This window comes from Natrix helvetica (genome assembly GCF_964273705.1).
Source record: "Natrix helvetica genome assembly, chromosome: 1".
Classification (NCBI taxonomy): domain Eukaryota; kingdom Metazoa; phylum Chordata; class Lepidosauria; order Squamata; family Natricidae; genus Natrix; species Natrix helvetica.
In genome coordinates this window covers 160,742,838-160,765,335 of record NC_138548.1, presented here as the reverse complement: position 1 = coordinate 160,765,335, position 22,498 = coordinate 160,742,838, and the positions used below count along the sequence as shown (strand labels likewise).

The 22,498-nt window shown below is 40.0% G+C and overlaps 1 long non-coding RNA gene across 1 annotated transcript in view; it reads left to right on the top strand.

Annotated features, from left to right (window-relative positions):
• The window catches only part of LOC309382983, a 45,045-nt gene extending 30,186 nt beyond the window's left edge, over positions 1-14,859 (top strand). The window contains exon 3 of the long non-coding RNA XR_014173741.1: positions 14,795-14,859. This is a non-coding gene — a long non-coding RNA (uncharacterized lncRNA). The remainder of the gene's footprint in view (positions 1-14,794) is intronic.
• The last annotated feature ends 7,639 nt before the right edge of the window (positions 14,860-22,498 follow it).

Below are 22,498 nucleotides of genomic sequence, written 5' to 3'. Positions count from 1 at the left end.
TGGGGTTCTCGGTGAACTTTCCCAAGAGCCACCTCTCCCCATCCACGCGCCTTCTTCACCTAGGGACAGTCGTAGACTCCGAGTCGGGGGTGGTCCGTCTATCTCCAGACCATCAGTCAAGTCTTCAACAGTTAGCAGGAAAGGTTCACAGAAGTCGGTTAGTTTCAGTCCTCACGTTGTCGCAATTGTTAAGCAAGATGGTGTCTTGTATAGGGATAGTCCCGTGGGACAGGCTCCACCTCCGGCCCCTTCAGTGGGAGCTCATCCCCTTCCAGAGGGGAAGGATGAGCAACTCTCTTCAGATCCTCCACCTCCCTGCGGGGGTCCGGGCTTCTCTCAGGTGGTGGATCTCCCCGGCCATCCAACGGGACTGCTTCTGGGAACCAGACAGGGTGACAGTGACCATGTTCAGTTGGGGGGCCCTGGTGGGCGCTCGCTTGACCCAGGGCAGGTGGACGGCCTCAGATCTCAGGCACAATATAAATTGGCTGGAGCTGAAGGCAGCGTGCCTAGCCCTACAACACTTCAGGTCTTCTGTGGAGGACCGTCATGTGCTTCTCCTGATGGACAATGTGGCCACCAAGGCCCACATAAAGGAGGGACTCACTCCCGGGCTCTCTGGCTAGAGGCCCTGAGGCTCGGTGCCTGGGCGGAGAGACACTTGTCTCTGTTGTCAGAACACATCTCAGGTGTGTCCAACCAACAGGCGGACTGGCTGAGCCGGGCGACCCTGGACAATGGTGAGTGGCAACTCGACCCGTCCTTGTTTCAGGGGATCTGTCAGAGGTTCGGCACCCCGCTGGTGGACCTCTTCGCCTCCCTGGCAAATGCGCAGCTGCCTCGCTACTTCACCAGATTTCAGTCCCAGTCTGCGGAGGGCACGGACGCCCTCTGGAGCAGGTGGCCTCCGGGCCTTCTTTATGCCTTCCCTCCCATTCCCCTCATTCCGGGGACTCTCAGGAAGGTGGTGGTGGAGAAGGCACTAGTCATTGTCGTGGCCCCTTATTGGCCCAGGAGGCCCTGGTTCGCGGATCTTGTCCAACTGTCAGTGGCCCCTACATGGGGCATTCCGCAGGAGGGGATGGTCTTATGCCAGGGGGTCCTGATTCACTCGGAGCCCCAGTGGCTCCATCTGACCACCTGGCTCTTGAACAGCGACTCCTGAGGGAGGCGAACCTGTCCTCCGGGGTCATACGTACCATCGAGGCTTCTAGGTGCCAGTCGACGACTGGGCTGCCTTCGCTAGGTGGTGCTCCCCACTTGGCGTTTCCCCGGACAGGGCCACTATTCCCAACTTTTTGGACTTTCTGCAGAAAGGCTTGGACAATGGGTTATTGCTCAACACCCTGCATCGTCAGGTGGCGGCTCTGTCTTCAATCCTGGGAGGGGTGGGGTCCTCCTCCCTTTCTCATGTTCCACTGATCAGGCGTTTTCTTAAGGGGGCTGCTAATCTCAGACCTCCACCCATACACAGGTTTCCTATGTGGGATCTCCCCCTAGTTCTCAGGGTCTTGACAGGCCCTCCGCTTGAACCTCTCCAGTCTCTTCATCTGAGATTCCTGTCCCTTAAGGTAGTTTTTCTAGTGGCGATTACCTCGGTCCAGCGTATTTCGGAGCTGAGCGCTCTGTCATCCAAGGATGACCTTTGTCGCTTTCACCAAGATAGGGTAGTTCTTCGGCTTGAACCTACTTTTCTCCCAAAGGTGAACACCCCTTTTCATAGGGTGCAGGAAGTTATCCTGCCCGATTTTTGTCCGGGTCCTTCTAATGATAGGAAGAAGCTCTGGCGCCATTTGGACATTTGTCGCGCTCTGTGCATTTATCTCCGACGGACTGCAGGGGTCCGCAGGTCGGAGGCCTTATTTGTCTCCTTCCAACCCGGGACACTGGGGGCGAGGCTGTCTTTGGCTAGCATTGGCCGTTGGCTGCAGCAGGCCATTGTGGAGGCCTATGGGGCGGCGGGTCATCCTGTTCCATCGGGAATAACAGCCCATTCAACTAGGCGTGCTGCGACTACGGCGGCATGGGCCACTAGGGCTGCTTTTGAGGACATTTGTCGGGCCACTACTTGGATGTCCCGACACCTTTTATCCGGCATTATTGGCTGGATGCGTTCGCCTCGGCGGATGCTGCATTTGGTCAGAGGGTCCTGCAGAGAGTGGCAGCGGAAGCTCCCCTTGGGGCATAGTTGTGGTTGTTTTTTCTCCCTCCCTGGGACTAGGCTTGGTCCCACATGTGACCACTCCCTCTCTTCCACTGGAAAAAGAACTTTGGTCTTACCTGAACATGTCTTTTCAGGGGAAGAGAGGGAGTGGTCATGACCCGCCCTGGTTGGGTTGTTGGGGCCAAGGGGAGGGCTGGGTGGTTCCCGGGGGTTGGTTGTTGGTTTTTTGTTTTCAGTTCGGTCGTTCGCCTTTGAGGAAACTGGGCAAGAAAGGAAGGCAGGAGTATTTAAGAAGTTTGCTGTCAGTCTTTGGACCAATCAGGCTTTGAGAATACCCACACGTGACCACTCCCTCTCTTCCCCTGAAAAGACACGTTCAGGTAAGACCAACATTCTTTTGAGTAAGACAGTTTGGAAAGTTGTGGAATGCTTTTGAAACAACCCACTGGCAAAACTAAGAAATGATGAGCTTGTTTGAAAAATTATAGTCAGTTCTTTAGTCCATACTCTTCTGCTGGACAGAGTAATATTGTGAACATTTAAAACTATTAGGCTGTTAAGAGCTGAGATGGTGCAGTAGTTAGAGAGCAGTATTGCAGGCTACTTCAGCTGACTGCTAGCTGCAGTTCAACAGTTCAGTTCTCACTGGCTCAAGGTTGACTCAGCCTTCCATCCTTCCGACGTCAGTAAAATGAGGACTCAGATTGTTAGGGGCAATATGCTGACTTTGTAAGCCACTTAGAGTGGGCTGTAAAAGCACTATGAGGCGGTATATAAGTCTAAGTGCTATTGCTACTTTTCCTATTTATTATTAGCAATCCTGTGGCTTGTTTTAAACAAATTAAGTTGATTGTGTTAAAAAGAAGTGAACAACAAATTCTCAGTATAGAGACCTTGAGACTATTTCCTTAATTCTAATCTGTTGATGCTTTCTTACAACTCTTACTAAAAAGAACAGTTTTTAGAATGATCTCAGCTATATGCAAAGGACTTTTTCATATTTAAGAACTTATTTGCTGGTGTGAAATAATAAAAAGGATAAACAAGACAGTTTATAAACTGTTACAAGTGAGAGAAATCTAGATCAATGTACAATTTTGTAGTAGAGAAATATTTCAGTAATCCCTTTCCAGGATTACTAATACTCTAATACTCGGAGCTCTATTACTTGGCAGCTTTGTGGAACAGTTGAAAGGATGCTTCATGGTTTTATGAAAGTCCTTGAAAATGTTTTTATTGCCCTGATTTCCAGCTGGGATCTGTATTTAGTAATTGCTCCCATGTTAGGGATTTCACTATAACAATTTAGAATGTGTATAGAATGTGTTACTTATAGTACAAGGCTGCATATTGTTTTGGATTTATTTAGCCTTTTCAGATAAACCCTAACGTATCCTTGGTGCTCTTCCACTTGTAAAATTCTGCCTGTTTTATAAAACTGTTATAGAAAAAGCAGTAGAGCTTGGGGAAAGTCACTAACATAGCAGGGGATGATGGAATTGGAGTACTGTAGGATTTTTAACCTTTTATCATTTGCAAGCCGCTTCCAGAATACAGGTAGTCTTCAACTTACGGACCACAATTGAGCCTAAATTTCTGTGGTTAAGTGAAACATTGGTTAAGTGAGTTTTGCCCCATTTTACAACACTTCTTGCCATCACTCTGCTAAACTGTCAGCACTGTCAAACTATTCACTAAGGTTGCATTACTGTTACTATTAGTCTTCTCATCATTCCTCTCACCCATCTCTTCCCACTTATGACTGCAGGACTGTAACTTTGTTGCTTGTATCCTTACGATTTATATTGATATTGTTTCCTGGTTGCTTATTTGTACCCTGTGACTATCATTAAGTATTGTAACTTATGATTCTTGACGAATGTATCTTGTCTTTTGCAGCATAAGCACCAAAGACAAGTTCCAGAATTCTATTCTATTCTATTCTATTCCATTCCATTCTTTACTATTCTATATTATCTGTTTAGCTTAGCAATGAAATATTGGTGTCATCAAATTCAGTTTTCCTATTCTGAAGGAATCCTTCAAGCGACATTGTTTGATAAAGAAAATAAATTATTATACAAATATGTGTATAATTATGTCTATATGGATTAACCTGGATATAATAATAGACATTATATAACTTGGAGCTGAAGAATTTAACTGAGATAGATAACAATGTCTACATAATTCTTCTCCATATAGTCCTTTGAATGATACTGTTACAGAAATAGGATCACTATTTGGCAAAAAGAGTTATCTGAAAATATTCCTGCAGTTCAAATAAAGGTACATTAGGACATCTTTCGGTACTCAAAATGTTACTTTCATTTTTGAGCTAGGCTTCTTCTTTTGCAGCGAATATTATTTTGAGATGGTGAAGTATTATTCTGCAGTGAAGAGAAACTGAGCTGTGCTTGCATATATTATTTCTGTATTACTACATCAGGAAGGATTCAGCTTTTTGATCTTTATAAATGTCAAAAACCATTTAAATCCAGCCAGATATTAATATAGTGCTTATCTATACATTTACCCCGGGTTTCCTCTAAGAAAATTCAGATTGCATATGTAGTTGTCCTGTCATGAAAGGACATATCTAGATCAGGACCAAGCACACTCATTTTAGCTAAATAAAGATTTGCATTCATCTGTTTCTGCTCCAGATCTCAAATCCTTGGCCTCCTGATTTAGCCCATAGAGCAACACACGCAGGCCACACCCATCCCAGCTCCGCGAATGGGAAAAACATCACGTGACACGGCGAGTTTGGTACCTGTGCCATAGAGTATCAACTTCAGTTCAAACTCCCCCATAAAAATTCTCTCCCTAGAGAAGATGAGAGAAACTGGAAGTGTGGATACTGAAAACAATTTCATTCCTTACATTTTTAATGGAACCTTCTGGAAATGTGTCAGAAAATTGTCTTATGAAAAAGTGAAGGGGAAGAGAAGTTTTTATTTTAGCATTTCGTTTAAAGATATATTGTTATGACAAACCATCTAACCAAATTCCTATCAAATTAAAATTAATTTCAGTAATTAAAAATAAAACAACAATGTATTATTCCTTTTCTTAGAAAAACACAATTTTAAGTATAGGTAAACATACCAGTCAGAAAAATAAGAAAAGGACCCAAATTAAAATTCAGTTTCCATAACTTATTCTGATGGTAGAACATTTAAATGGTTTTGTCGTCAGTATTACTACAAGCAAATAGAGACAAGTGCAAGCAGAAATGCAGACAGGAAATGATGATATAAAGAAGGCAAGAAGTCATCAATAGCTGCACACTGATATGTGTACATATGAGGTGAACACATATAATGTGTACATATGTGAGGAAGATTCTTCAGTACTAACATGTTTCCCCGAAAGTAAGACAGGGTCTTATTTTCTTTTGACCCCCGAAATAAGCACTTGGCCTTATTTTCAGGGAGATCTTATTATTTTTGAGATGCAGGAGGCGTCGAGCGTAGTCGCCTCATGGCTGCTGCTGTGTTGCAACATTTTCAGGGGAGGGCTTATTTTAGCGCATGCCCTCAAAAGCCCAATTGGGCTTATTTATCCGGGGAGGTCTTATTTTCAGGGAAACAGGATAGTATTTTTTTCTTTGTGCTTGTGCAATGAAAAAGTTCTGGAACTGTGATAACTACCATATATATCCTCATAGATAAATGAATAATTTCAATTTTAAAAAATACACCCCAAGAATTGGCTAAGACTTGTCCACAGAGTGGCTTATCTGTATGTATATGTAGTAATAACTTTTAAAGTACCTGTATTTCTCATAGATGTTCATGGATAATCTCACTGTGGATAAGCTGTCATTCAAGTTTATAATCAAAATATCATGAAAAATGTGCCATCTACAGATAAGCCACTTTTGAGAATGGAATTATGCAGAAATTTCAAGGTTTGCCTTATATGCTGATGGTGCATTTTTCATGGTATTTTGGTTAAAAATTCAAAAGATGGCTTATCTACAGATGGGCTTATCCACACGTATATACAGTAGGCAGTAGGAAGAATGGGAATAAGAATCTGAATAGTGCAAAATAGGCAGCTATTAAAATCCCAAGATCAATCACAATTGTTCAATATTAGCTTGATACATACATTAAAACTGTCATATATGACATACCATTTGTTTGCAATCTTGTCAATGTATTAATCACTCTTATTTTTCACATCAGTAAAGAAAATTGTGTTGCCAGGTGTAGTGGCTTTCACATAAGGTTTTATTTAGATTTCCTCTTGTCTCAAAGAAATAAACTGCAATACTCATAAATCAGCACTGAAATTCAGAAGAAATTACATTTCAGTATATAAATGCAGTATTCTGCTGTTGTCATCTACTACTGCTACTTTTGCTTTCTAGCTTGGATTCACACATTACAACAGTGCACTTATAATTAATTCTTCGATAGTACAATATTTCCTTATAAAACCTACTTGATTAACAATCCATGCTAATTTAGAAACTTTTAAAGCCCCTAAAGCATATTGGATGCTTTTCTCTTTTAAAAAAAATAGTGCTGGAAGTGGAAATGGTATGGGAAAAGGCAATAGAGAAGATTAAGGGACTATATTGAGCTTCCCTACACAGAGAAAAATCACAGCATTTGAAATTTTTAGTTTATGCAACTGAAAGGGCAGATAATAGAACTAAAGTTTTGCATCACATGAAAAAGTTTTTGTGGAATTAAAAATGAGAGAGAGATTGGGGAAAGAAGTGTGAAGGCTCAACAGAAAGGACAAAAGGCCCAATTCAATTTTTTTTCAAATTTCTTTCTTGTTTCTCCATCTTTTATTTTGTTCCTGCTTGTTTTGTGTGTTACAATACATTAAAATTTCTAATTAAAAAATAGTGGAATGCAGAGTTTTTTTCTCCCTTCTAACAAAGGGGATCATATATCGAAACTAAATGTGAGAATATTCAGGATGGGTACTAAACAGGCACATAATGAATAGTTACTATGAAATATGCTTCCCTCAGATATGAGGGAATGATGGTCACAAATTTGTGTGGTTTTGTAAAAGTCCTAGACAGATTTGTGGAAGACTGAGCTGGGAGTGGCTGCTAACCTTGATGGCTATATAGAAGTAAAACCCTTGAATTGTGCTTCATTCTGTGCAGTTTTCTTGGTAACACTACTTCTTGAATCATAAGTAGTGTATTTAAACACCAGATGTTGAGAAGCAGCATAAATCAATTACTTTCCTTATAAAATTTCTGATGCTTCTACTGTAATTGACCACTAAGTGACATAGAATGATGGATTAGATAAGTCTTTTGCCTTGATCCATAAACCATGTTCAGATACAGTGATGTGGATTCCTGAGTCAAAGACATGTTTCGCACTGAATTCAGGTAGAAGTAGGTTCATTCTTTCTGCAGGAAAATGGTAATGTTTGAAATCTCAAGAGGTGCTTTTTTCAAAAAGTGACTTTCTTAGTTTTTACTTGAAGCCATTTTGCTTCTTATCCAAAAGGTTTCTTCAGTTCTGAGAGGAAGAAGAACCAGAGAAGCTTCTTGGATGAGAAGTGAAACGTCTTCAGGGAAAATAAAAGAAAGTCCAGTTGCCTTTGGAAAAAGCACCTTTGGGGCAAACATGACTGGATGACTGAGAATCTCCATAGACGTGATGTTAGAAAGGTTATGCACTTACAAAAGTTGTGCAGCACTCAGTGGAGCCCATTAAAACCTAGTACATACATGAACTATATTATCTAATATTAATAATTAGCTCTAGAGATTTTTTTGAACAACTTTCACTTACTCACTTGATTCTTGTAATATTATTTTAATCTGTTATTATTTTCAATTCCACCTCCACTTTTACTTTTGTGTGAATATATAACCTGATTTGGCCAGATAATTACAGCGTCAGACTAGGAATAGGAAAATCTGAATTGTAGCTTAATAGAGCAGCTGGTTTGTAGGTGAGACACGATCTCTCAGCCAAATAGTTCCAAAAATACCACCTAGAAAAATGTATGGATTTATCTATATAACTTACAAGAACAAATTTTTTAAGAGCCATCATCACCTCCTTTGTTCCAGAGCTTGAGGAATTTCTCAATAGAATTGCTTTCCTGGGATAGACCAATTTAATTATCCCAGTCCTGCTGCAGAGGCACGTCACTGGTGTCAATTTCTACTAAAAGGTGATGTTTCCATGATGGAGAACTAAATGTCATATCTATCCCGCTACTTCTCCATCATGTCTCAGTTGCTAAGAGGGTTAATGCAGCTATAATGAATAGAATAGAATTCTTTATTGGCCAAGTGTGATTGGACACACAAGGAATTTGTCTTTGTGCATACGGTCTCAGTGTACATAAAGAAAAATAAAATAGAATACATTCATCAAGAATAATAAGATACAAACACTTAATGATGATCATAGGTTATTTGATAAGCAATCAAATCATACTAGGAAAGAAATAAAACTATAAATTGTAAAGATACAAGCAACATGGTTATAGTCATAAGTGGGAAGAGATAGGTACTAGAATGGATGAGAAGAATAATAATAATATAGTCTTTGCAAATAATTTGACAGTGTTGTGAGAATTACTAATTTAGCAGATTGATGGCATTTGGGGAAAAAACTGTCCTTGTGTCTTGTTGTTCTGGTGTGCAGTGCCCTATAGTGTTATTTTGAGGATAGAAGTTGAAACAATGTATGTCCAGGATGTGAAGGGTCTGTAGATATTGTCATAGCCCTCTTTTTGATTTGTGCAGTATACAGGTCCTCAGTGGAAGGCAGTTTGGTAGCAATTGTTTTTTCTGCACTTCTAATTATCCGTTGATACCTGTGTCTGTCTTGTTTGGTTGCAGAGCTAAACCAAACAGTTATAGAGGTGCAGATGACAGACTCAGTAACTCCTCTGTAGAACTGAATCAGCAGCTCTTTGGGCAGTTTGAGCTTTCTCAGTTGGCGCAGATAGAACTTTCTTTGTTGTGCTTTTTTGATGACGTTTTTGATGTTAGCTGTCCATTTTAAGTCTTGAGATATGATAGAACCAAGAAACTTGAAGGTCTGTACTGTTGATACTGTGTTGTCTAGTATTGTAAGAGGTGGAGTATAGGAGGGTTTCTCCTAAAGTCCATTTCTATGGTGTATTTGAGTGTATTTAGTTCAAGATTGTTCTGGTTGCACCACAAGGCTAGTTGTTCAACCTCCCGTCTGTATGCAGATTTGTCCTTGTCTCAAATGAGACTAATCACTGTTGTATCATCTGCAAACTTCAGTACTTTAACAGAGGGAATGATGTTCCTTAGGCACAATTCCATCCCCAGAGCCAGAGAACTGGAAATCACCTGGCATTTGCATCCTTGTTTTTCAGTTACAAACCCAGAGGTGAGATCAAGAAGCTCAGACAAGGACACAGTTATATAAATTGGGAAGATGATGTAACAGCAGCATCCCTAACTTGTCCCTCTCTGTAGAGAACCATGGAGGTGGCCGTTAAAGAAGCATTTGGAAGCCGCTAAAGAAACACGGGCAAAACATTCCTTTAGCCCTAGGAAAGGAGATAGTGTTAAGGAGAGACTCAGGCTGACTCAACAAAGTATGAGGGGGGGGGGGAAGTAAAACACATCCAGAATTGCAAAATTCTGTCACTATAGCCTATCATAGTGATGGCTAACCTTTTTGTTATTGCGTGCCGAAAGTGTATCCGTGCGGGACTGCGCACACCTGCACCATAATGCAATGCATACATGACACCTCCTGCATGCCCTGCTCATGTGCACACACTCCCCCTGCCCCATGCACGTGCAACAACCCCCCCCCACGCCCTGTTTTGGGCCTAGTAGGTCTAGTACTAGCGTGCCACAGGTTCGCCATCACAGGCCTATCTCAATAATATATGGTTATAATCAGTTCCTTGATCTGGTCTACTTCATTGGACTGACACACTCTGGCCAACGGCACATGTAGAGTTTCATGCTTTCTCAGCAGTGTTTTTTAGTAATTTGCCATTGCCTCCTTCCTAGAGCTGAGAAAAAATGGCTGGCTTACCCCTCAGGCTTTGTGTCCAAGATGGGACATGGTCTACTGTTTCTACCGTCATGCTTTAACCACTACACCAAATTGGCTCTGTCTCATATATTTCTGCAGATCTGGTATGTGCATAGTACAATCTTGGAAATACTGCCTAGTATTGGTTTGAATTATTAATTTTTCATATATTTTAAAATTAATTTTTGTTAAATAAAACATTGTGGCCACCTTTTCGGTGCAGAGCTTTGTGAAGGTGACTAACAGAGCAGGATAGTCTTACTCTCTCTCATTTGCAGAATATTTATACATTTGCATGTTTAAGCGTGCTATAGGCTGCACTATAAATAATTGCTTGAGGCTTTGATGCAAAGTCTTTGCATATTATTAAAATGATTTAAAACAGCTGTGGTCAAGGGCCAAGAATTATTTGTGCACAGTAATTGTTTTCCTATTTGGAAGAAAGCTCTCTGCCCATGTGGTAAAAAATAATCTCTTCCAATATTTTGCTCTATATGTTTCTGCTCATCTTTGCGTAAAACAAAAGAAAGGAGGTATAAATACTATAATGATTTAAAATTTGAGGCCACATACTGTATATAAAGATACATGTATCAAGACATTAAAATGACATTAAAAGTGGGAAATAATGCAGCAAAATTTTCTATAAAATGTGTTGCAGATAATCTTTTGAATTATGAGAGCAATTCGGATTGGCGCCACTAAGCGATGTGGTTGTAAATCTTGATATCATGTGACTTTATCGCTTAGTGACAGCAATCCTGGCACTCTCCATTGCCATCATTAATTGAATTTCACTAGTCGTTAGCCAAGGTTCCATCCTAATCCGAGCCATTCCCAATTTGGTTCCTCCTTTTTTCTTCCAAGGTAAGGGACTACTTTTCCTTCAGCTCCTTCCAACCAGAAGGAGATGACAAAGGACATCTGGGCGGGCTGTGGAGTGCAGGGCAATGGAGGTTAAATGGCAGAGATGGGGAGAGGCATGTGAGGGAGTTGAAGCTCCCCCATAGTTGTAAATGAGGGCAGGCAAGCGTCTAAATTTTGATCACATGATCCCAGGAATGCTGCAATGGCTATAATTTTGGGGACCAGACATAAGTACCATTTGTTTAGCATCGCCGTAACTTTGAAAAGTGGCTAAACAAATAATCATAATTCAAGGACTCCCTGTACTAGTAAAGGTCAATATTAATTTAATTACATGATTTAGTAACGATCCACCTTCTCTCCATAGGACTGTTTGCTCTGCTGTCCCCTAATTTGCTCTGGCAACCTTTACATTCAATCAGCACTTAATTTATAAAATGAAAAGAGTCCAGGTATGTTTAGAATATAAAGTATGTATTCTAGGCCTAGGAAATGTGGTGCCAGTAGACACACCTTGCCTGCAGACAACAACTTTGGCATCTGCCAGATTTTCTGTTCCACTTTAAATTCTTTAAAAGATTACCATTTATTTTTTAGAATTAATAGAATGTGACATTTTACAGTCTAAAGTACCGGTCTCTAGGCTCATCCTATTTACAAAGATGCCTTTGGAGTCCAAATAAGCACTAGAGTAATTCATTAAAAATGTATCTATAAGATGATAAATACTGTGTTTCTAAATGCATCTACCTCTGTAGAGGCTAAAAGAAAAGAAAATTAAAGTTAGGTGGCAGAGAGTATCCTAGAATTTGGCTATGGGCTGGGAAGGGTGATTTGGTGAATGAACAACTAAGCCATGATATTCTAAAATTAGTATTCTGTAGTATAATATCACTACAGATAGCTATTATTTTTGTTTACCAACTAATTATTCATTTATGACAGTGATGAAAATATATGTTTGTGACCAGTCCTCACACGTACGACTTTTACAGGTCTGTAAAGGAAACAAAAGCTGAAGGAAGTTTCTAAGCGCAGTTCCAGTTTTATTTAGTAACAATTGTGCTTGACCATCGAGTTACCAGTCCCAATTGTGGCAGCTAAACGAGGACTGCCGATAGTGAAAATATTTATGGAATATGATAAGGAGGGCAAATAATTTAAAACTCAACTCAGTGCTGTATAAACACCATCATATCCATCAAATACAAATGAGTTTAATATTGATCCAATAAAGTACATTTTAATTTAATGTTTTTATTGATTTGTCAAATTCTGTTAACCAATTTCTTTAACAACTTTAAGTAATCTGAATTGATTGTTAATCATTGGGCTTCTAGAGAATTTTTTTAAAAAATTTCATCCTCAGAGGTCATTATTTAAGTACTGTTAAATAAAGTAGTGAAAAAGAAACATTTGGTTAAAAATCTGGTATTGTTTCTTGTAACACTATTGATTAAAAATATTAATGGCCATAATAATTCAGAATTTAACCTTACACCGAACCAGCAAACACATTTGATAGTGCATAAAAGACATTGCAATTTATCTATGTTTTTCTATGATGCATGTGCTTGGGGGTATCATTTTCAGTGAAGAGCATGATTTGAAGATAAAATGAATTAAACTAAAATATACTTTAATTTAGTCCGATAAATTTTATTTAACTGGGAAGGATATATAGAAATGCATTAGCCTGAATCAGCTTTCTCCAACCATATGAACTATTTTAAGTGGGAATATTTCTGAAGGATAGGATCCTATCTGATAAGTATTCTGGGGCAGCTAGAATTTGAATATTGATGCTATTTATCTGTGAATCCCCTCCTTTATTGTCAGAAAAAATCATGGGGCACCAATAATAGCCCTGCATTAATTTTCATTCAGCCTTAAATGAAATAAAAGTGCTCTAGAAAGAAAATTCTTGGTGTTAGCAGAAAATGTGGGTTGTTGCAGAAAAGTTTTTATCTTTCTCTCTACTAATCAAGAATTTACTGACCAACTTTTCAAATCAGAAATTACTGATTCTAAGTGGATACACACTTGTTCATTAAATGTCTTCTCTTATCACATCAGGAAACTACAATAAACCTTCCAATTGTATCCATACAGTAACATTGTTAGAAAGGCTGGACAGAGATAGGATCTGACCCGAATCAAGCAAGTTTGCTTTATTAAATTGACTTGAAACTGACTTTTCTTAGTCCTTTATCCTAATTGCAATAACATACTGACTGTCACCCAGGGCCGGATTTTCCTATAGGCTAACTAGGCTTCAGCCTAGGGACTCAAGATCAAGAGGGGCCTTTTATTTTTATTTATTATCCATGCCACATTTTTTTATAAAGGTTAGTACCAATTACAACATGTTTCATTTAATATATTGATATATTATATCACAGTAATGATGTATTTTATTATCTCTCATGTAATTTACAAACTTAAAAATGGGAGGCGAAAGGGCCCCATAAGTGGAATAGCCTATGGCCTCTTTTCATCTAAATCCGGCCCTGCTGTCACCACAAGATTTTTCCATATGTTGTTACTGTGTGTTAGAGAACATATTCAGAGGAGGCTGTGTGATCAAGACAGTATGTAAAATCTCTGTGTTGAAGACCCTATTAAAAACCTATCAAGGGTCTATTAAGACCCTTGATGTGCTCAATCTATGAGACAAAACTGTAAGAAAGCAATGCCTTTTGTAGTCTTGTAGGCTATTCACAAATAGTGAAAGTTTTCTTAATGGGGTTATTATGCTAAATGTAACTCTTTTGGGGGGAGTTTAGAGTCTTTAAAAAGCGGAAAGTGAAGTGGAAAAAATTAAGTCTTTGTGCAATTTGTATTATCAAATGAATCCATACTTATCATGTTAAATTGCCAAATCAAAGTCAAAAATATTGCATTCTTTGATATTTTTAAAAAGAAATTTATTGCTGCATTATGCTTTAGTGTTGGGAGAAAGGTAATATACAAAAATACAGAATGAGATAAAGAAAAATGATGAAAGTCTTTGCTTAGAAGGATTTTAGTACATTATAATTTAAAGTAGGATTACAGATGGGGGAAAATAAGGTATGAAACTAATGTCAGTGAGTGAATATCTTGTGATTTGTTAAATAATCCATGAATTTAAAGTTTTGAAAATACTTTTATTAGTAATTCAGATAAACTGAATGAAGATAAACTAAAATGAGAAGGAAATCTCTGTAGTACATACACTAGATGTATTCAAACATGCTTTTGATTTCAATCATAACAGTGAGGCATTCTGTGTGCTTGGCACTATTTTCACATTTTATTTATCACTGTACTGCAGTAAATATATCACAGGTGCCTGGCACCTAAAGGGAGAAAAATTAAAGAGAGAAATCTAATAATAAATAATATAAACATCATGAAAAGGCTATTTTTTCTAGAACGTGTAATAAAACTCTTACAATTGTACAAAAGTTTGCTCTTTTCTAGATCCTGAATTTTTGCTCCTCTTGGCCTTAAGCTTCAACATTTGTCTGTTGTTTTTATATCAAGAGAGCTGCATCTAAGCCACCTGCTACAAGTAAACACATTAGTCATTCCCTCACCTGCTTGGGCCCCCTTTATGTAAACTAAGGGTGCCTCCTGAGATGGGGGAAATGCCAGCTGCTGGTTGACTTGCCACCTGTAGAAATCAGCTAGGGAAAACCTCTCTTTGGGAACCGTTGATCTAATTGCTGCTACTTTCTCTGTGTAGAGAGAGCGTAGGACCCAACCACAAAACCATCAGCCACTGGAAGGAGAGTCCTACTAAGAGATTCAGTCTCATCTCTGTTATTTACCTACCAACAGACAGGTAACCAAAAGCATCGTTCTAGCCCTACCTGTGGACTGAGAACGCTTTGCCCTGTGACTTGGAGCTGAATATCCCTTCAGCATGTTCAGACTTTGTTCTCATTGTTGCATTTCCAAACTCTGAGAAATTCAAACAGCTTTGGGCTTTCTCATTAGTAAAATCATGAATATGTGAGTTTTGTCTGTTTTGCTGCACATCAGAGTTTAGGTTAATCACTATGCTGAATACTCCCGTTAGCCAAGCTGGTTCCCTCCTCCCTCTGCAGCCACACAACCTTTGTGTTGAGCTCTGGCGGCTGCTTGGACAGGTCCCTGTAGTTTTCCTGCCAATATTTTTCAAAAGTGGATTGCCTTTGCTTCCTTTCCAGGGCTGGGAGAGAGTGACTGGTCCAAAAACCACACAGCTGGCTTCATGCCCAAGGTAATAGTGGAATTTACACACTCTCTAGGTTTCTAGCCTGGTGCCTTAATCACAGTACCAAACCAGCTCTGTAGTTGGAGTACAAAGTAGGAAATAGCAACCAGTTTCAATTTTTCATTCTGAGACCTACTTTAAAAAAAATAATTGTTCAAAAATATAAACCATTTCACATGCCTTGTCCTAATTGCATGTTGCTTCATTGCAAGGCTTTGATGCATTTCCCTAGCCTTGTGAGAAAACCACATGTAATTTGGACAAGGCAGCACATTGCCTTGTGTAGTGTCACCAGCAGCAGGAGGGAGAAGTCAAGGAAGGTCAGCCGGAGATGGCAGGGCAGCTGGGTGAACGAAGGACAAGGCCAACAGAAAAAATAGAAGAGAATATTTGGGCATACCAGGGGTTGTGACACAATACATACATACATGTATGTATGTATGTATGTATGTATGTATGTATGTATGTATGTATGTATGTATGTATTGTGTCACAACCCCTGGTATGCCCAAATATGGGAGGGAACACTCTGCTTCCCTTTTCTGTCCTTCGGCTCACTCCAGGACACCATCCAGGCAGAAAACCATATTTGTAATGTTGCCTTTGTTACATTTGTGTTGTATTTGTTCAAATCCCAGTAAGGGTAAGGGTATGGCTAGCTGATGAGAGCTAAATAGCTTGAAATAGATCTATACTAGTCTCCCTTTATTTATTTATCAGCAAAAACACAACATACATACATACATACATACATATATACATATAGTGTGTGTGCGTATGTGTATGTGTATACACATACACATATACATACATACATACATACACACACACACACATACACAAATACTGTGGGATAAGGCAGCCCTAACACCCCTGGGGGGGTGTTCTGTTAAGATACAGCCTATTGTGCCTTAAAATGGATTCTACTGTACTGCCATAAAATAGCTTCTATTGTACAGTGCTGTGGAGTTGCCATGGTAGCGGCTTCACAGTACTCCACAAAGCCCCCCCCCCTCTGGTAAGGGACAAAAACCCAACATTAGAAATTATGGCAACGTTCATGGAAGGAGGGTTGGGATACATAAATACGCCGGGCAGTGCCGGGTTATCGGCTAGTTTGTTACGAAAGTGATACGATGTAGTGGAGAAAACAAGCTGCCTTCTTACACACTCATTTTTTGTATTTGCACATCTAGGGAACACAATTTTCTTGTCAAGCTTTGATTCTATCTTTGGTTATTCTTCTCCTCAACAGACAGTAAGGCAAAACTATAGTTTTCTTAAAATATATATGTATATATGTAATTGCTGTAAAGTAATTTAGATGCTGGGAAAGGTATGAAAGAGACATTATTCACCCTGTTGAAAAGGATGTGCACCACTACTGTACAACTGCAATGGAAGTCCTCTGGGGTTTTTAAGTTTTTTTAATCTCGCCTTTATAATTTTTTATAACTCAAAAGTATTGAACATTCCTCCTTCTTCCTGCTGTTTTTCCTATGACAACAGCAGCCCTGTGACCAGAGGTAGGTTCCTACTGGTCTGGACTGGTTCAGACGAGTAGGTAGTAACTTGGCCACCCATGCACCCAAACCAGTTCTATTGTCAGTGGCGCCATCTTGATTTTTGGTTCTGCGTATGCGCAGAACATTCTCCATTGCAGAAATATAATGTTTTCCCTTTTCTAACATTCTGGGCATGCCCAGAACTTTTTTGGTGTAAATGCGCATGCATGCAGAGTGCACGTTTGGTGTGAGCGAAGCGAGCATGCGCGGTCATGTTTTTTTTTTTTGCACCGAACCGGCATTAATGCCGGTAGCAACCCACCCCTTCCTGTGACATAAGTTGAACTGAAAGAAAGTCCCAAAGTCTCCTAGTTGGCTTTCACGCCTAAGGCAGAACTAGAACTCAGGCTCCTGGTTTCTAGCCTGGTGCCTTAACCAGAAGATCAAACTGGGTCTCTGTTTTAATCAAACTGTGGCCTAAATTGATCTCAGTCTGATCTTCCCTTCTTTGTTTGGTTTTCTCTTCGTGAAGAGGTTTTGAGAGTAAAATGCTGAATAATGCTTTAGAATAATTATTGTTATGGACTTCTATAAAACACAGTAAACGTACAAATGGTTTATGTAAAACAAGTAAGAGTTTGCCTAATGTGTGCCGAATTTACATGGACCGATTAAAATAAATATTTACTTTAGGTGGATGGTGTTTCCATATTCCTTTTTCTTTTAAGTCGGTGCTTAGGTAAAAATAGATGCATTAGGGAAGGTACACATGGAACACAATTGTGATTCCAAGTTAATTCCTCTGTGTTCAGAAGAACCTGCTCCCTCCTGTGTGTACACATAAGTGTGGTGTACATTAACTCTTCAATGGTTTGGGGCGAAATTAAACAAGGCATTATTTACAATGTAGAAATTATTAAAACCGCTTCTTAAAATAAGTAACAAGGGCTTGGAGAAGGGGGCAATCCAATCCTTTTCTCGGATTGGACCAACTCTGCTGCACCTGCTATTTGCATTGGACTTCCTTTCGCACAAGTGCTTGATTTGCATTCAGCAAAGTGCAGTGTGATGTTCTGTGTTGTGTGGTTCTTCCACTATCTTTTCAGTCTTCGGTTCCTGTGGCTGTCAGAAATAATGATCATCACCGTAAGTGCTCAGCCTGTTTAAAACTCAAGCTACGTTTGGCATCTAAGCAGTTACAGCTTGCCAAATGCATTCTTCTTCCCTTACAGCTGAGATGGAACATTTTGTACTGGCCAGGATGGTGGGGACAGAGTGACATCACATACTGTATATGTCACGATATGAGTGTACAAGCGATGAGAATTGCCTACTCTGCATTATTTGCATCATGGCACACAGTTCGTACAGGTTTCGTGGATTACATCCTTTACAAATAACATATCGGTGCATGCTATGCCCCCGTGGCTTCTGCAGTCAAGATGCTTCAGCCTGATAATTGATTTTTGTAAAAACATTACCTGGGGGAGCTCTCAAAGCCTACAGCAGGGGTGTCAAACTCACCTTATCACGGAGACGTCACATGATGTATCGGGACTTTTTCTCCCTTTGCTAAACCGGGTGTGGGCGTGGCCAGTATATGACGCATCCAGCCCGTGGGCCAGGAGTTTGACAGCACTGGCCTACAGGGACCTCAAGGAATGGGAAGCATGGGGTGCCTTTGGGTGGGGGGGGTGCCTTAGGAGGCCTGGGGCAAGTGGACCTGAGCCTGGGCTAGGCCTCCCAATGTCTCTTGCACCACTCAGGTACCCCATATTCCACATAATGACAAGAACAGTTGCTTAATGACCACATTGGAGAGGGCAAGGTTAAGGATCGTTAAACAAGGTGAACATGTGGTTGTTGCCATTATGGTCATAAGTCTATAGCTGTGCCCTTTTTTTCTTTCCTTTTTAGTGGAAAGGACCACTACAGCAGCTTATATAAGGTCCGTTTACAATCCCAAAGCCATTCTTTCAGCCTGATAAATATTTTGTACTGCTAAACAATAGATGAAGGAGGTGTGTGTGTGTGTGTGTGTGTGTGTAATGTCTTTATTGATTATCCGTGGATAATTATTCTTGCTGTGCAACTTTGGAACAAGAAAAAGATTCCTGCATATTATGATTCTGCCTGCAAATACTTAATAGTAAGCTGACATACAATTTTCTGATATTATTCAAATGTTTTAAACCTTTAGAATCTATTATGTCTACATGGCATTTTTAATTAATAGAAAATGTCAATTCCGGATTTTGAATGTAGATGATTAACGATTCCATATCCCGTTGATTCTCACTGAACTTCAGAACCTTAACCCTAACTTATTTGGAAAATCTAAAAATAATAATAAAGAGTTCATATTTGACTGGTCAGGAAGCTATGGAATATTTTCCTGTTGCAGTTTGGAAGAGTTTCACACAGAGACACAAAAGCTCTTGCTGTTGTTGCTTGCTGCTGCTGCTTCTTTTTTAACTCTTTATGATTTTCCTCCTTCTCACAGGTCATTCTTTCGTAGGAATTAAAAAGTAATTAAAACTTGCAGAATGAAAAAATGGCACACGCACTGCTTGCACAACCAGGGCCCGATTGCTTCTTCCGATTCACTCAGGAGTCACTTGCAGCAATTGAGCAAAGGATCACTGAGGAAAAAGCCAAACCAAAAGTAGAGCAAGAGCAAAAGGAGGAGGACCACGATGAAAGCAAGCCAAAGCCAAATACTGACCTGGAAGCAGGGAAGCCGTTGCCTTTTATTTATGGAGATATTCCTTCTCGTTTCGTGTCTGAGCCCTTGGAAGACCTGGACCCTTATTATGCAAATAAAAAAGTAAGTGTTTATAAAAAGAGTAAAACCAAAGTGTGGGTCATAGTAAATGAGTATACAGGTGAAACTCAAAAAATTAGAATATCGTGCAAAAGTTCATTTATTTCAGTAATGCAACTTAAAAGGTGAAAGTAATATATGAGATAAGACTCATTACATGCAAAGCAAGATAGTTCAAGCCGTGATTTGTCATAATTGTGAGGATTATGGCTTACAGCTCATGAAAACCCCAAATCCACCATCTCAGAAAATTAGAATATTACATGCAATCAATAAAACAAGGATTGTACATTGAACAATATCGGACCTCTGAAAAGTATAAGCATGCATATGTACTCAGTACTTGGTTTGGGCCCCTTTTGCAGCAATTACTGCCTCAATGCAGCGTGGCATGGAAGCTATCAGCCTGTGGCACTGCTGAGGTGTTATGGAAGACCAGGATGCTTCAATAGCGGCCTTCAGCTCTCCTGCATTGTTCGGTCTCATATCTCTCATCTTTCTCTTGGCAATGCCCCATAGATTCTCTATGGGGTTCAGGTCAGGAGAGTTTGCTGGCCAATCAAGCACAGTAATCCAACAGTCATTGAACCAGGTTTTGGTGCTTTTGGCAGTGTGGGCAGCTGGAAAATGAAGTCAGCATCCCCTTAAAGCTTGTCTGCAGAAGGAAGCATAAAGTGCTCCAAAATCTCCTGGTAGATGGCTGCGTTGACCCTGGTCTTAATGAATAATCATCACAATTATGACAAATCACGTCTTGAACTATCTTGCTTTGCATGTAATGAGTCTTATCTCATATATTAGTTTCACCTTTTAAGTTGCATTACTGAAATAAATGAACTTTTGCACGATATTCCAATTTTTCGGGTTTCACCTGTATAAGTGCTACGGATTGTGGATGAAACAAGTCATCTGTATAACCTTGACTTGCAGTGTTTGGCTAGTGCAGGGGTGTCAAACTCAAGGCCCGTGGGCCAGATCGGGCCTGTGGGGTGATTAGATCTGGCCCATGGAGCTTCCCTGGAAACAGTGAACAACCAGCCTACAGTCTGCCAGCGAAAACGGAGCTCGGGAAGGCTGCACTCCCTAGCTCCATTTTCACTGGCAGAGAGTTGCAGGAGGCTGTTGAAGCAAGAGACTGAGCTTGGAAGCCCGTTTTTGCTGGCACCACAGGTGCCCCTGAAACGAGTGATTCGAGCTAGCCACACCCCCTCTGCCCGCCCCCCCCCCCCCAGGTCAAACACAACCCTGATGCTGTCTGGAAATCTTCCTGGTTCATTTACAGCAAATGCTGCCTTTTAACTGATTCATTGCTTCTGAGTTTCATTAATCCTGTGGTCACTATTAAGATTTTGCAAGCTTGATGATTTTGCAGGTTTAAGCTGTTGTAATTTGAAGGTTTTGTAGTTTTAATGCTGTACTGAAACCCCCAGTATAATTGTTTGTTAAAAGGAAAGCTGGTAATACATTCTATAAGTAAATAAATAGCAGAACAGGAATATTATATTGAATTGTGCTTGGTGTAAAATGAAATTCAAAAGTTTTGAAAACTCCTCTTGCACAATTATGAAGGGAAGGAATAGCACCGTGATGGCAAACCTATGGCACACATGCCAGAGGAGGCATGCAAAGCCCTCTTTGTGGGCATGCGCGCCATTGCCAGCTGCTTTTCTGGTTTCCAGTGTCAACATGCGTGCCGGCCAGCTGATCTTCGCGTGTGCCGGAGCCCCGGAAACCCAAAGACCAGCTGGTCTTCGAGTTTCTGGGACTCTGGGGCATGCACACATTTCCGGTTTGGGCACTCGGTGCCAAAAAGGTTCGCCATCACTGAAATAGCACATGGCGACTCCTCCTCATAATAGAAAACCATGATTATCTGGAACGTTTGAACTGCAACTTGATGTATAACTAAAGAAGTACAATCAATATGATTACAACATTGCATTTATATGTTTTGTTCTCTCTTATCAGACATTTATAGTATTGAATAAAGGGAAGACTATCTTCAGATTCAGTGCCACACCTGCCTTATACCTGCTGAGTCCTTTCAGTACTCTTAGAAGAATTTCTATAAAAATTTTGGTTCATTCATATCCTTTTACAACAGAAGTAATGTAAAACGTTCTCTTATTAAACTGCCTTTTAAACAGCAGCAGCAGCAGTTTCTTTTGTCAGAGAGATGTACATGTTCTCCCTTAATTTTAATTACTTTGATGACATTATATTCTTACTTAAATCGATAAAATCTTCTCTTTGTATGTATCATTTGACTTGGAATAATCTTCCTTCCTTCCTTCTTTTTGTCGGTCTCCTCTCTCTTTCCATTCTCTTCTCTTCTCTTCTCTCTTTCCTTTTTCTTCTTTTCTCTTCTCTTCTCTTCAGCTTATTATGGCCACCCTGAGTATCTGATAAAGTAAGCAACAGCTCATGAAAGCTTATGCTTTTTAACACAATTCACCGGTTGTAAAAGATGTTACCAGATTCCTTTTGATTTTCTATCAGTAGAATAAAACTTTGGATTTACCTTGTAGGTAACTTTTATGTTGGCATAGCATTTTAAAGTGGAATTTATAAATATATTTTCAAATAAATTCATCGATTCATACAATGAATATTTATAAGCTAGTATCCTAAAAAAAAACATGGATACATTGGTGACACAGTGTTTAGAATGCAGTATTGCAGTCTAATTCTGCCCACAATCTGGAGTTTGATCCCTGACGGGGCTCAAGGATGACTCAGCCTTCCATCCTTCTGAGGTCGGTAAAATGAGGACCCAGATTGTTAAGGACAATATGCTGACACTGCAAACCGCTCAAGAATATGCTGCAAAGCACTATGGAGCAAAATATAAGTCTAAATCAT